Consider the following 13,042-nt stretch of genomic DNA (forward strand, 5'->3'; position numbering starts at 1 on the left):
AGGTTCCTCTACACACCAAATAAAACCGTTCTCTCCTTTTACATAGAGGTGGCTTGATATAATTTAAAGAGTCAGGGGTTAGAATTAGAGGACTCAAGTTGAAATCCTGGCTTGCTGCTTACAGCTGTGTGACATTGAGCTCTAATCTTTACTCTGTACATCTGAGAAACAAAATAATGTCAGCCTTGTGGTAAGGAGTAAATGAGATAACATACGTTAAAATATGTTAGAACACAAAGGCCATACCTTATATATCTATTGCCAATTCAAGGCCCTATTTCAACAGAAAATTAAGCAAAGGCAAAGCAGTTCCTTTTGGGGTGGCTGTTCAATATCATATTTGGACTAATAGCAATGATTCTTAGCACTTTTATTCCACCATTTATTTCTAAAGTGGTCTACAAATTCTGGCTACCTAATTCCAGGATCATCTCACTCCCTTCCCTAACTCTTTGTCAGTCGCCTAAATGCAGGTTTATCAATAAACAGGATTCCCTGCTATGGTGACTGAAAGACCATTCATACATTTAGAGTCAACCTTGAGTTTTATGTTGAAATCAAAGCATCATTGGAAATAAGTACAAAATAAAAAGGAGAGGTTGAGAGGGTGAATAACCATCATCCTGTTTATTCCAGGAAGTCCAGCACAGTGAAGACGATTGTGAAATACAAGATAAAAAGCCCATAAGAAATCTGTCCCAAAAGCTAGCATAAGAAAAGTGTTACAAGCACAGGAAAAATAAAAATAGTATGTGGACAAATGACTTGGGAGGGCTTATTTTTAGCTGGGAAAATCAAGCAAGACTTTGAAGGTGAGATAATCTTGGAGGTGAATGATGGACCTTGAGGGATGGCCAGTATTTACATGGAATTTGAAGGGAAGTGGAAAAGCATAATTAGTGATGAATGAGAGCTTTCAAAGAAATACCCTTATTAAACACAATGTAAAACGAAGCTCAAAGAAGTGAGGCACTAATAAACGGGACCAGTTTCATTCTGTCAGCCTATAGCTAGCACTAAAGATATTCTCATCTATTCAACTCTAGTAAAATTCAACCAAAGCATCAAGAGGTGCTTGGATGACAAGGAAGTAGAAATATAAAAGGCATAAATATGCCAACTTCATCCTCAACGCACATTCATTTCCATTATCATCTTGATCAACAACCAGCTTTTTCTGAACACTACCCATAACGCAGAGAGTATTCTGCTAAGCAGTGAGGACATAAAGTAGGATAGCGGATGAATTTTGTTCTCATGGAAAAATGACAAATTACTCAACAAACAAATGACTTCTCTTATATATGCAGGTTCTAAGAAAACCCATCCAGTATTTTTTTCTTCAAAAAGCCATGGAGTCAACATTCTCCTGCTCAAGAAAGACCCTCCAAATCTGAGCACCTATACTTGGCCAGGGTAGGATTTCTTCTGCAGTCCTTCCTCCTATGGGGCCAACCAAGAGATATTTGGAAATTCAAATCAATGAGTACACTTCCTAAATTTCTGCTAAATATTTAGTGCCTCGCACCTCTGCATATCCTACCAAACACCAGCGAGAGTCCAAACCACACTCATGACCTTTCTCTCACATCTCCAACCACTCTTAGATGTCCACAAAAAGAACTAGCATTTTTATTTTCTTACCGTTTGTCTATTTTAAAGAACACAGATTCATAACTCTGATTTTTCCTCACCTTTGTATGTTTAGGCTCACATTTATTTTAAAATGGGGATGGGAGGGAACCAAAAAGGAAGAATGTGAGAAAACTCTTAACCTGGCCAACCTAATGATCAGTAATTAAAGTCACAGTCAGAAAAGAACGAAGCTTAATGCCTCCTACCCTCTTCCTCCTCTTCATGCCTTTAATATTCCACTTCAGGCACTGAGAGGGAGGGTAACATGGTTAGTGAATTCCAACCAGCACTAAGATAATTGCACCATTCACACCCCTCACCAGTCAATCAGGGTCTGCTTATCCAGCCCCACTTATTAATAGTCTTCCTACATTTACAGGGTTACAAAGGAGTGAGAAAAGGCTTCCTCTCCAAAACAAGAAATGGGGTGCCCTCAATAAATCTAAGTAGAACAGAGGATGTTTGCAGAACCAAGGGCCACTTGCCCTATTTCACAGCCACACCCGTTTCAAGACTGTCAGGGAAAGTGGCTCCCTAACATCCCTTACTTTCAACACCAGGCCTTTGTCAATGTTGCTCGAGGTCAGGAACACGGTGCATACAGCTCTGCTTTTAATTCCACACCAGTTCCACCTCTTGTGTGCACTCCGCACACTGAGTCCCCTCATATTCCAACTTCCTCTGCTAGCCATGTAACAGTTTAACAGTGACAGGGTCTAACTCTACCTGTTAAAGTACTGGGCCTGCATGATGCTTAGAGCTAATAGGTGCCTTGTCAATCACCTTGCCCAGTGGTTCTCAAACATGGCTGTACATTAGAATCCCCTGGGGAATTTTTAAATGACCACAGTCTAGATGCCTCCCTGAGAGATTTTACTTTAACTCTTTGGGGTACAGCCCAGGCAAGGACACCACTGCTTTTGTTGTTGCTGTTCTTGTTGCTGCTGTTGTTCAGGGGGTGTTTTTTGTGTTTTTGTTGAAGCTCTGCAGGTGATTTTTGTTATTGAACTTGGGGAAAGAACACTGCTTTAGCCTGCCTCACTGTTTCAGAAAAGAGAAAATCAAGGCCCGCAGTCAATGGCTCGCACATGGTCACAAAGTAAAATAACACAAGCAGAAACCAAGAAACGCTTCTGACTGCCAAGACCACCACCTCCTCTGTTATTATCTAGGCAGCTCCCAGATGCCCTGGAAACACTTGGCATTTTTAAAGACACATTACATATCAAGGGAGGACCCTGGGCTCTGAAGACATGCAGAGGAGGAAACACCCCAACTTAAGGGACATGCATGCCATAGGGCCTCGTGGGGCAGGGCGGGGACAGGAAAGCACTGAAGGGACACTCAGTGGACATGGCTCTGACACATTTACGAGCCTTTAGACCAGGTGGCAAACCTCAGATATAGTTTCACAGCTCTAAAATGGTGGTTGTGGAGGAGGATAGATAATTTTCAAGGTGCCTGTCAGCATTAAAATTCTTAATTTCTCTCTCTCTCTCTCTGTCTCTCTCTCTCTGTCTCTCTCTCTCTCTCACACACACACACACACACACACACACACCCCATATGCATTACTGACTACTGTATTTGGTATGTAAGTTACTGCAGAAACATACCCATACATACACAAGAGTGTGGGGGTACACACACGGAATACACTGATCCAAAGACATCAGTAACTGTGGTAGCTGAGTGACCAGACTAGGGCCCCCAGAAGGTGAGAGCATTGCCTTTGAACATCTTGGCATCTTCAGAGAGCACATCAGCTTTGGGAAAAGGATGTAGGACACCACCTAAGCTCAGGTTCCCTCTCAGACTCTCCTCTCCGCTCCACTAACAATGTGGTGCTCTCATCCAGCCACACTGCTCAAAAAATAATAATAAGATCTGACTTCCTAAGAAATTCTAACCATTGAAGCCCTGAGAGGGGCTTTATAAAATCTAAGTAAAGACTAACGAGAAATTTAAACTTGAATTTCTTTCAAAAGAAGGAAATGCACGCTCTGAGTGAGGCAATGAGCAAAGTCATGGGGTGCGGCATGTGTGGAGCACAGTTAGGCTTTTATGAGCCAAGCGCGTTAATTAGTCGAAACTTTAAATTGCCCCCATCTAGGAAGCTGTCTACTGCAGCTGTCCTTCTCCCTGTACAGACGGACTCCAAAGGCTGGAGCTTCTTTCTCCTTCCAGGTCTGCCGCCCCCTCAGGTCTGCCTTCGCTTCTCCTTCTCTCCCCTCCCCTCATCCCTCTGGGCATGACCTTGTCCCTGCGCCTCCACCACCCTGCCCCTAAAATCACCTTGGAATAAATGCCCTTCAAGTCAGCCAGTGGTGGCGTTTGCTAACCCACATACCTGAATACCAAGGATACTCTCTTTGTATGTAATGGAGCTTTAAAGTCTTCAGGCCAAGCTTAGGTTCCTTTTGCTAATAAAATGAATATAAAACACAATGCACAGAGAAATGATGAAAGTGAGGGAAGGGGGGAGAGGGATGGGGAGCAGAAGAGCTGCAAATAAAATTTAGAGGAATCTGCATTTCAAACCCATCTTCCCTTAGGCACCAATGCTACAGTTTAATCAAGTGGTGCCCAAGCAGTCTTTTCATAATCTCTACACCTGAGCATCCCCGTACAGACTACTTCTGAAACATCAGGCCATCTAATAAAGGCTACCAGAAAGGATTCTGTGAACTCCCTAGGAATGATTGAGCCCCTCTTCTTCCCTCACCCCCCCTTTGCCATTAAAGAAAGCAGCTAGTGTCTGAATGGCATGGCAACTCTCTATCTCACTACTCTAGGAACACATGGGGCTAAGCTGGTCCTTCATTCTGAGTAGCTTGGCCTGGGCTAGGATCCAGCCCTTTCCTTGGCCACAAACCAACTAGCAGCTGTCCCTTTCTTTCTCATGGCATGGACAAAGTCAGCTGCAATCCAGTGGTCTAAAATGAACATTGTGTCATTTGTTCATTCCAGAGGCAAGCCTAACAAACAGGGTGAGGAGTCGTTAAGGGTAGAATCACAGTAGCAGAAACTGGAGTCTCTTCCCTCTCCTTTTAAGAAGACCCTGATTTTATTCTCTGCCTCGTCATTTGGAATCCAACATTCCTAATAAATAAACCAATGCACAGAATCTGAAATTCCTAATAAATGAACCAGCAGAATCCTGTATTGTTCTTATCCCCAAGTGAAGGAAAGCAAGGAAGAGCAGGAGGCTTGCCCTTTTACACCAGCATGCCTCTCTAGGTGCTCTCCATCCTCTGAAAATGACCATTCTCTCCTTCTGCAAAACGCCTATTTATTCTTAAAGATGTAGTTTAACTGTCAACCCCTCCATGAAGCCCACCTCATTCTCCCAGGCTTCTCTTGTATAGATTGTACCTAAATATATGATGATTTCTTTACACACCTTCCCCATTAAATCATGAGCTGCTGAAAAGTACCGACCAGAGCTAATTCTTTTTCATAACACAGTCTTTGACAAATATTGGTTCTTAACAAACGCTTGTTGAATAATTGAGCAGGAAAAAAATGGCATAAAATAAAGTTAAAAGAAGAGAGTGTGAAAGAAAAGAGACTAGGAGACATTAATAAATAAACCCAGAAGCAGGAGAGCATAAAAAGAAAGTGATGAATCAGTTATGAGAAGGACCAGAATAAAAATGAATAGAGGATGAGAGGGAAAGAGGCAAAAGATGTACATGGGTGGAAGAGCAATTATAGAGAGGAGATGGGTGAACTTAAATACATAGGCTCCTTTCTGATTTTTCTTTTTTTACTTTTAAGAATAAAGAATAAATGCTGGGAGTCCCAAAAATAGAATATGTATGTGGAGCTGCCAATGGTAATGATGATAGAATTGGGTGCAGGATTGATATAGACCCATGACGTGTGGTCCAGCAACTTTGGCCTCACCTCGGAGATGGCCAGAAATGCAGAACCACGAGCACCACATCAGAGCACCTGGATCAGAATGTCCAGTTTAACAAGATCCCCAGGTGACTCCTATATACAATCAAATTTGAGCAGCGCTAATGTAGGTATTTGAAATCCACAGTTAACATCCACATCTCACGCGAGTCGGTGGTGTGGGGCACAGAGCACTGGCACTTCGCAGCTCACACAACCTAAAGCAAAAAACTCAAGTGTCCCTGGATCCCAGCTTCTTCATCTATTAAATGAGAAGGTCAGAGTAGGCGCTTTCTAAAGTATCACAGAGCTCTGATATTCTTGATGTCATCTAGCATCATAACTTCAAACTGTTCCTATACCCATGAGAACAAACAACAAATAGCATCATCTACTAATTAAATATTTCACTTCCTCTCTCCATTCATTCATTTAATATTTTTAACTATGTATGATGTGCCCAGTCACTGTGCAAAGCCCAAATGATTCCAAATGATAAAACATCCCTCCCTGCCTGTGAGAAGCTCACACACTCCTTAAAGAAACAGGGCATGTAAACAAAATTAGGATCAAGTGTACTAATAACCTCAAACAGGTGCTAGTGATGGACATAAGGTGGAGCAATTACTTGCTTGGGGCAGTCATGGAGGATTTCAACAAGGGTTCAACATGTGCTCTATCTAGGTCCTGTCTCCGTCAACCTCAGCTGAAAGCGCTAGAAAGTGAATAGAGGAAAATAAGGTTGGTTGAAGAACAACAAGAACCAATCAAAGTTCCTGAACACACATTTCTGGGTTCACAGAAGCCCAGGAATTCATCCACCCAATGCATCTTGTGTAATAGACACAGACATATCATTAACAGCCACAGGTAAATCTCAGAAACCTACCTCCCTGGAGTGAGGCCCTCTCCCTCATCCATTCTTCTGTCCTCTGCATCCCTCCTAAAGACAGTATCAATTCAACCACTAATATACTCTCCCTGGGGACTTCTTGTGGTTGCAAAGAGAGGATGCACTTTAATAAATGCAAACAATTCATTAGACCAGTAACTCTTTTGATCTATATTTATTTACAGAGATCTGACTATATGCACAGTGCCTGAGACTGAGAATGTAGTTTACTGAAAGGATGAAGTTTCTAGAATTCTTAAGGAGGGTGTAGGATGACAGTGATAAAAGGGAACTTATTCACTCCTGACCCCAATAAGTTACAGGAGGTGAGTTGTTCTGTCAGCCCAGGCTTCCCTGTTAAGGAGAGAAGGTTATCATTCAGAACAACAGTTTTCCTACCTTTAGAATTGTATTTCACCCTGGCTCCTTTCTCATCCCTCGCTTCTATGGGCTGATAGATAGATAGATAGATAGATAGATAGATAGATAGATAGATAGATAGATAGATAGATCTATACATGTATATAGATAGATAGATTTTTTGCTATGGTTTCTTCATAAATATCAATGACATTTTTGCTTTAACCTGTTAGTGGTAGTGGACATGCCACCTTCATTTTTATATTCTTTAACATGAAAATAGAGGGAAACCCTACATCCTGAGTTCATCATATTCATGAAGAAGATGGGAGAATGTTTTACAAGGTAACAATGATATGACCAAGGGCTGGATCTGCTCGGTCCTTTCTCCCTGTCAAGAACCACTCATCCCACCAACAAATTTCAGTCCATGTGTCCATCTCCCAGGTGCCCACTGTCCTTCCACACAATGTGTGGAGGTGTGTAGACATGAAGGTCAAGGAAGATTGTCAAGGTTCTGAAGCCATCTTTCTGGAGGTGAAGCAGGAATACAAAATCAAGGTGCCTGCTGTTCCTCCCTTCACCAGAGGAAGTCGCTCTTCTCGCCCAGCCTAAGAGAAAGGCACTGGGTGTGCAAAGTAGTGACTACAGAAATTTTTTTCTTCCTTCTCCTCTTCTGTCATATTGTCTCCTTTCTTATTCTCTTTGCTTGTATCCACCCCTGTCATAAATTACACACATGCAGTGACAAAGCAAAACTCTGCTTAGACAGGCTTGCTAGGAATGGAACCAATAGAGAGAAGAAATTAGACAATCCAGGGATACCACCCTGCTCCTCTCCTTGCATTTTAACATCTGTCTCTCAGATGCCACATCATTCTGTGTTCATGGGTCCATCATGCTTTGCTACACTTGAAACACGGAGGTAGAGGACAACCACGCTGTTCTGATTTCCTTGAAATCACCAATCTAACATCCTTAACCGTGCTTTCCTGGGAAGTCTTTATTTTCCATTAAGTTTTTCTTAATTGTACATCATGAAGGCTCCCCGATTAAAATTAAATTTGCTCTTTCTCCCTCCCACCAGCAGCCACATCTCTTTCCTATGGAACCCACACTGTAAGGGGAGGAGGGCAGAAAGAGAGCAGACAGAATAGAACCCAGTCAACTCTTTGTGCTATGAGGGGAAAAAGAGAGAGGAATGGCCCTGAGACATCCCAGAACACCATTGAGTAACATGAAATCTGCTCAGGAGGACAGGAACACCTTCCTCTTCCCCGGGGTCTCTAAAATGGCTTTCTGTAGGGAAAAAGTACAGACCACCTGTGGTGACTCCTCCTAGAATCTTAACAAGCCCTTTCTCATTGGCATTCCATTCTTTTCTCTTTGTAGCTTTGCCATTACCTGGTCCTCCTCTTCCTCAGCACCATCCCCTTTTAACCTCTTGTCCTTTATCTAATCTTGGAGTCAACTAATGGTGGTCTGGAACCTGGCTTAATCCCATTAGCAACCAAGACAAATGTAGCTGAGACTCTGTCAGAAGGACTTCTGTCACCGACAAACATGACGAAAGACCTACTACTCAGGGTAGGTCACTCTCATAGGCACCAGGAATGCAGAAGAGGACATGTGCCCTTTGATCCCCACCCTGCCATGCTCATCTGTACCTATTAAGTCATCACACATGGAGCTCCGCTTCTCAGCCATGCCTCTGTGCTATTTTAAAGTAATTTTAAGAGTTCATCCTCCCACTTGAAGGAGTAGAAGCAGATGGGGAACCAGCTCAGGTGCCTCTAAGGTGAGCGCACATCGGGTAACCTCAGCTATTTGTGGACTTGATGAGAACACGGTTCAAAGTGGGATCCCACCCTCTCACTGTGAGGACACCATGGTTACAGATTAGTGGTTAAGCAATAAGTATTCAAAATAATAAAACCTGGGGGAGGGGAGTAGGGAATGTGGATCATATCCATCCTTTTCGGACAATGAAGAACTACCTTCTTGTGTGATGCTGAGAAACACGGACCTTCCGCTACTTCCCCCATATCCCTTCAGTAGTTCAGATAATTTCAAAGTATTGTAAAAAATACCAGGAGAAAAAAAGATTTGGGTGGAGAATACTTTAAGAGAGAATATTGATGCTAATGATTCTGCTACATTATTTTGAAGATTTTTACCTCAGCCTGATTACTGCACTTGAGTGCCTTCAGAGTTTGGGGCTATATGGCCCATGGACCAAGGAGAGGAGCATCCAGCTCACCATCATGGCCCTCCAGCACATGGCTATTCTCTCATTTCCTTGGGAGTTGTCTTGGATTACATGAGTGACTAGCTCAAGAGTCATTAGCTAAGTCTTTTCCATTTCTCCTGTTATTTCTCTTTTCAGGTACATGAAAATACTACCAAACCACATTTCACATATTGTGAAAAAAGATAAGAGGGAGAAAATTAAAGTATCAATTCTATTCTGAGGGTACAAGACTAACCCATGCAAACGACACATCTCTTTGTTTAACACAAAGGCTCACGTGTCGAATTCTGCACCCCTTCCACATGCACAGCATTTTAGAACTCTGCAAGATAGCCATTTTGCAAGAGTGTGGAAGTAACAGTTTGCTTGGAGGATGTGAGGGTATAAATAGATGTGTAAACAGGAGAAATTTACAGCTCAAAAATAATAGCACACACAAAAAATACAAATTAAAAGCAGAATATTGGCAGAAGTCTTCCTCTCCAACCTTCAGATTTAAGTCCTCTTAACCTGCAGCATTCTTCAATGCCAGGTGTTCTTAGACCACCTGGATTCCCCACCTAGACCTGTCCCTCTGCAGTAGGCCTCCCGGGATCTCTGGGCCCAGTGTCAACCCCTTAGACAGCAAGTGGACTTCAGGGCAGTGACCACAGTCATCTCAGTCATTATCTTCATTTTTTAAAGGGCACAGAAAGGATGCCTAGGCAGGTAGAGACAGGAGAGAGAGGCATGCAAGTGGCAAGGGGAAAGCCAGCCTGGGGACAAAAAGATCTCTAGATTCCCATAAAAATCAGAGCTTTAGCACTGGGTGAATAAAATGATATTTAACTCTAAAATCACACAGGTTTCCCAGTCATGTCTGCATATAAAAAAACCTTATGCCATCCAATGTACCTGTTCCTACAGACATCCACCCCCCACTGCCTCCAAAAAACCCCAAACCTGTTTGATGAGGAAGGAAAAGAAATAACATGGGAGATTTCCCCCTTTGTAATAAGCCTTTTTCCCGAAACAGAATTATTTTAATATCATGTTACCTTTTCCTCCAAAAAATCCACTTGAGGGACTTGAAGAGATAAACAAGGAATCCCTTACCCCAGGTGAGGAGGAAATACAATAGAATGTGCCTTACCTTGGTTTCTAGAAGCCAAACCTCTAGACGGTTGGATTAAGGGAGTGAGCATGTTGGGTATGTCCAGTCTCCTCTTCTCGCTTGCATATCCACATAAGAAAGATGAAGGATAAATAAAAGGAAGATAATTTAAAATCCAATTTAGCGTGAATTTTGTTTTAATCTTGTGTCTTGAAGAGATGTCAATTCAAAGGAAAAAAAAGATTGAATTCAAAGGTAAGTCAGAGTATGGAGAGCAGCTCACAATGCAGAATCCAGAGTAATTATTCCGTTCGCATGTGAGGTTAGTGGCTGGACTATTTTTTTAATGATTCCTCCGGCAATTACGGTTTTTGTTGTTTTTTTTTGTTGTTGATTTTTTTTTTTTTTTTTAATTTTTGGAGCTTTAGTGGAGGAGGCTCTGTGTAGAGAAGCTGGGGGCTGGCTCTGTCCCTCCGTGGAGCATGGTCATTCCCAAAGCGTCCCCTTCCTAAAGGGGGAAAAAGAGCCGGTCAGGATTTGATTCGCGTGTCCCCCAGAGGGTGAGAAAAATGCATTCTGAAAAAGATATCAATTCGTTTTAAGGAAAAGGGGGTTGGCAACCCCGCATTTCCCACAGAGTGAACATGAGAGGAATTGAAAACAGCTGGCACTGGTCTATAAATAATTCAGAAAAGGTCTGGCTATACCATTCCTGGGACAGGCATGGATGAGAGGTGGGAAAGCCAACCTGAATGGAAGCGGAGAGAGGGCGGGAGGGAGGAAGCAAAGGAGGGAAGTGGGAAGGAAGGAGGAAGGGGGAGAGAAGCGGCACCACATAGCAACACACGCTCACACACACGCAGAAACACCATCCCCACTTAACTCGCCAGCAAGTGCGGCCCCCAACCCCATCTGCATTGCCGCTGACATGTCTGTCTCGCTCTCCCCATCGTCTGCAGCAGCAGCAGCGTCCTCCCACCCCGGGCTAGTGCCGAACGGGTTCTGATTGTGCACGGGGTGCACACTGGGCATTTCTTGGAAGGGGCACACTGACACGCGCGCGCACACGCCCCCGCCGCGCACGCGCCCCCGCGCGCGCACTCACACTCACCCCCCGCGCACACTCACCCCCGCGCACACTCACGCCGCTGCCGCCGCCGCGCTGATGTGCAGCACACGGGGCTCCACTTCACCTGCAACGTGTCGATTGGACGGATGGTCGCGGCGCGTGGCTCCGGCCCCCGGGGCACCGATGCCCAGCCTTTTGCTCGGGGAAGGTTAACCCTCCCCCACCCTCACCCCCTCACACAAAAGACCAGAGAGAGCCCTACCCTTTCACCCTAAAAAGAAATCTTTAAAAAAAAAATCGCGTCCAAATTAGCAAGTGCCGGTTTCTGCTGGATTTAAGAGCTTCACCTTAAATACCACGTTTTGTAACGGTGCCACTGCTTCGACCCTTTATCTTCCCGACATCCCAAATCCCAAAATTGACACAAGAGACTCCAAAGCGAATACTTACATACCGGCTGTGAGCGTCTCAGAGATTGCAGAGGGGTGGTCGGTGGCCGGGGATTGAGGGTTTTCCTTGCCTAACAAGCAGGATTAAAATTCCGTCTCGAGGGTTTTGAAGTTCACGACTCTTCTTTGCAAAGCAGAAGAAAATGCATTCGGATACCAGCACTCCTGGATTGTAGTGATCAAAAATCACCCAGAAGAGCACTTTCGATAGAGCAAAGCCCCAAGATTTCCTAGAGGTGAAGAAACCGAAGGAAGTGGTTTTTGAAAGGGGGTGGAGGACCTTCCTTTCTCAAAAAAAGGGGGGTGTGGGGGGGAGAAAGGCAGGAGCCGAGATCCCAGTTGGTGATGATCGGAGCCGGGGGAGGGGAAGCGGGCGGGGGCAGGCTATGCAAGTCAAGCGCAAGGCAGCGGGAGAGGAAGAGGAGGAAAGGAGGAAGAGAGAGTGTTTTAAAAAAAAAAAAAAAGGTTATTAATCACCGGGGACGGGGTGAGGGGGGCGCAGGGCGCGAGAGATCACAGGTTGCCTGGTCTGGATTTGGGTCTCGCACTTAAAAACATCACACACACGCGCGCGCACACACATACACGCACACACACACTCCCCTACCTACCTCTTACACACTGGCTCTGGTGGGAAGAGAAACCCACGAAGATATGGAAGGTGTTTCTGCACCCAGGGTGTGTGGGTGTGGGCGCTTGTCCTCGTTCTCCACACCCCCCACCCCACCCCACCCCCAAACCCCTTCACCCCCTCACTCTTATTGCTAAGACTCTGGCAGAGGCAGCTTCCCACGTCATATGCTAGGGGAAATGGGGTAGGAATGGGGGTAAGGTTTAACCCGGGGCCGTGGCGCCTCCTGCTGGCCGCAGTGAGGAACAGCAATGGGGAAGGGCGGCTTAATGGTTGGGGGTCAGAGACGGTGTTGTCGGTGGGGGTCCTCTGGGCTGCAGAGCCCATCTCAAAGGCAGAGGTGCAGATTAAACTGTTAAGGCTCTTGCTTTACGTTGCATAAATCAGCCTTTACTCGGTACGTGCATCCAAGTATACTGAGCTCTGTTTTAAAACCAGGTTCTTGCCTTCAAGGAGCTTAAGATCTATTTTGAACATATGAAGCTGACGCATAAAACAATGGAAAACAAAGCAAGGCAACTGTAATTAAGGGCTGCATTGTATCATACAGATCATATGTGTGCTTCGCTGACTGCTAGGGAAGGTTTGATGAGCTTGGAATTTTTTTACGGTTTTTTAAAAAGATTTTATTTATATTTAGAGAGAGGGGGAGGGGAAAGAGGGAGAGAAACGTCAGTGTGCGGTTGCCCCTCGCTCGCCCCCAACTGGGGACCTGGCCAGCAACCCAGGCACGTTCCCTGACTGGGAATCCAACTGGCA

General features: G+C 44.5%; 1 protein-coding gene across 2 annotated transcripts in view; it reads right to left on the bottom strand.

The window, feature by feature from the left end:
* The window catches only part of LOC150011432 (glutamate receptor ionotropic, NMDA 2B-like), a 243,063-nt gene extending 231,123 nt beyond the window's left edge, over positions 1-11,940 (bottom strand). The window contains exons 1-2 of one of the 2 annotated variants that reach the window (XM_090272875.1): positions 11,658-11,940; positions 10,174-10,642 (exon numbers count right to left, since the gene is read on the bottom strand). The gene's annotated coding sequence lies outside the window, so the exon portion shown is untranslated. Of the gene's footprint in view, positions 1-10,173; positions 10,643-11,653 lie in introns of both variants that reach the window. The other variant, XM_090272874.1, reaches the window with a different exon arrangement.
* Between the last annotated feature and the right edge of the window lie 1,102 nt (positions 11,941-13,042).

Source organism: Furipterus horrens, unplaced genomic scaffold (assembly GCF_987537825.1).
Source record: "Furipterus horrens unplaced genomic scaffold, mFurHor1.1.pri manual_scaffold_4, whole genome shotgun sequence".
NCBI lineage: Eukaryota > Metazoa > Chordata > Mammalia > Chiroptera > Furipteridae > Furipterus > Furipterus horrens.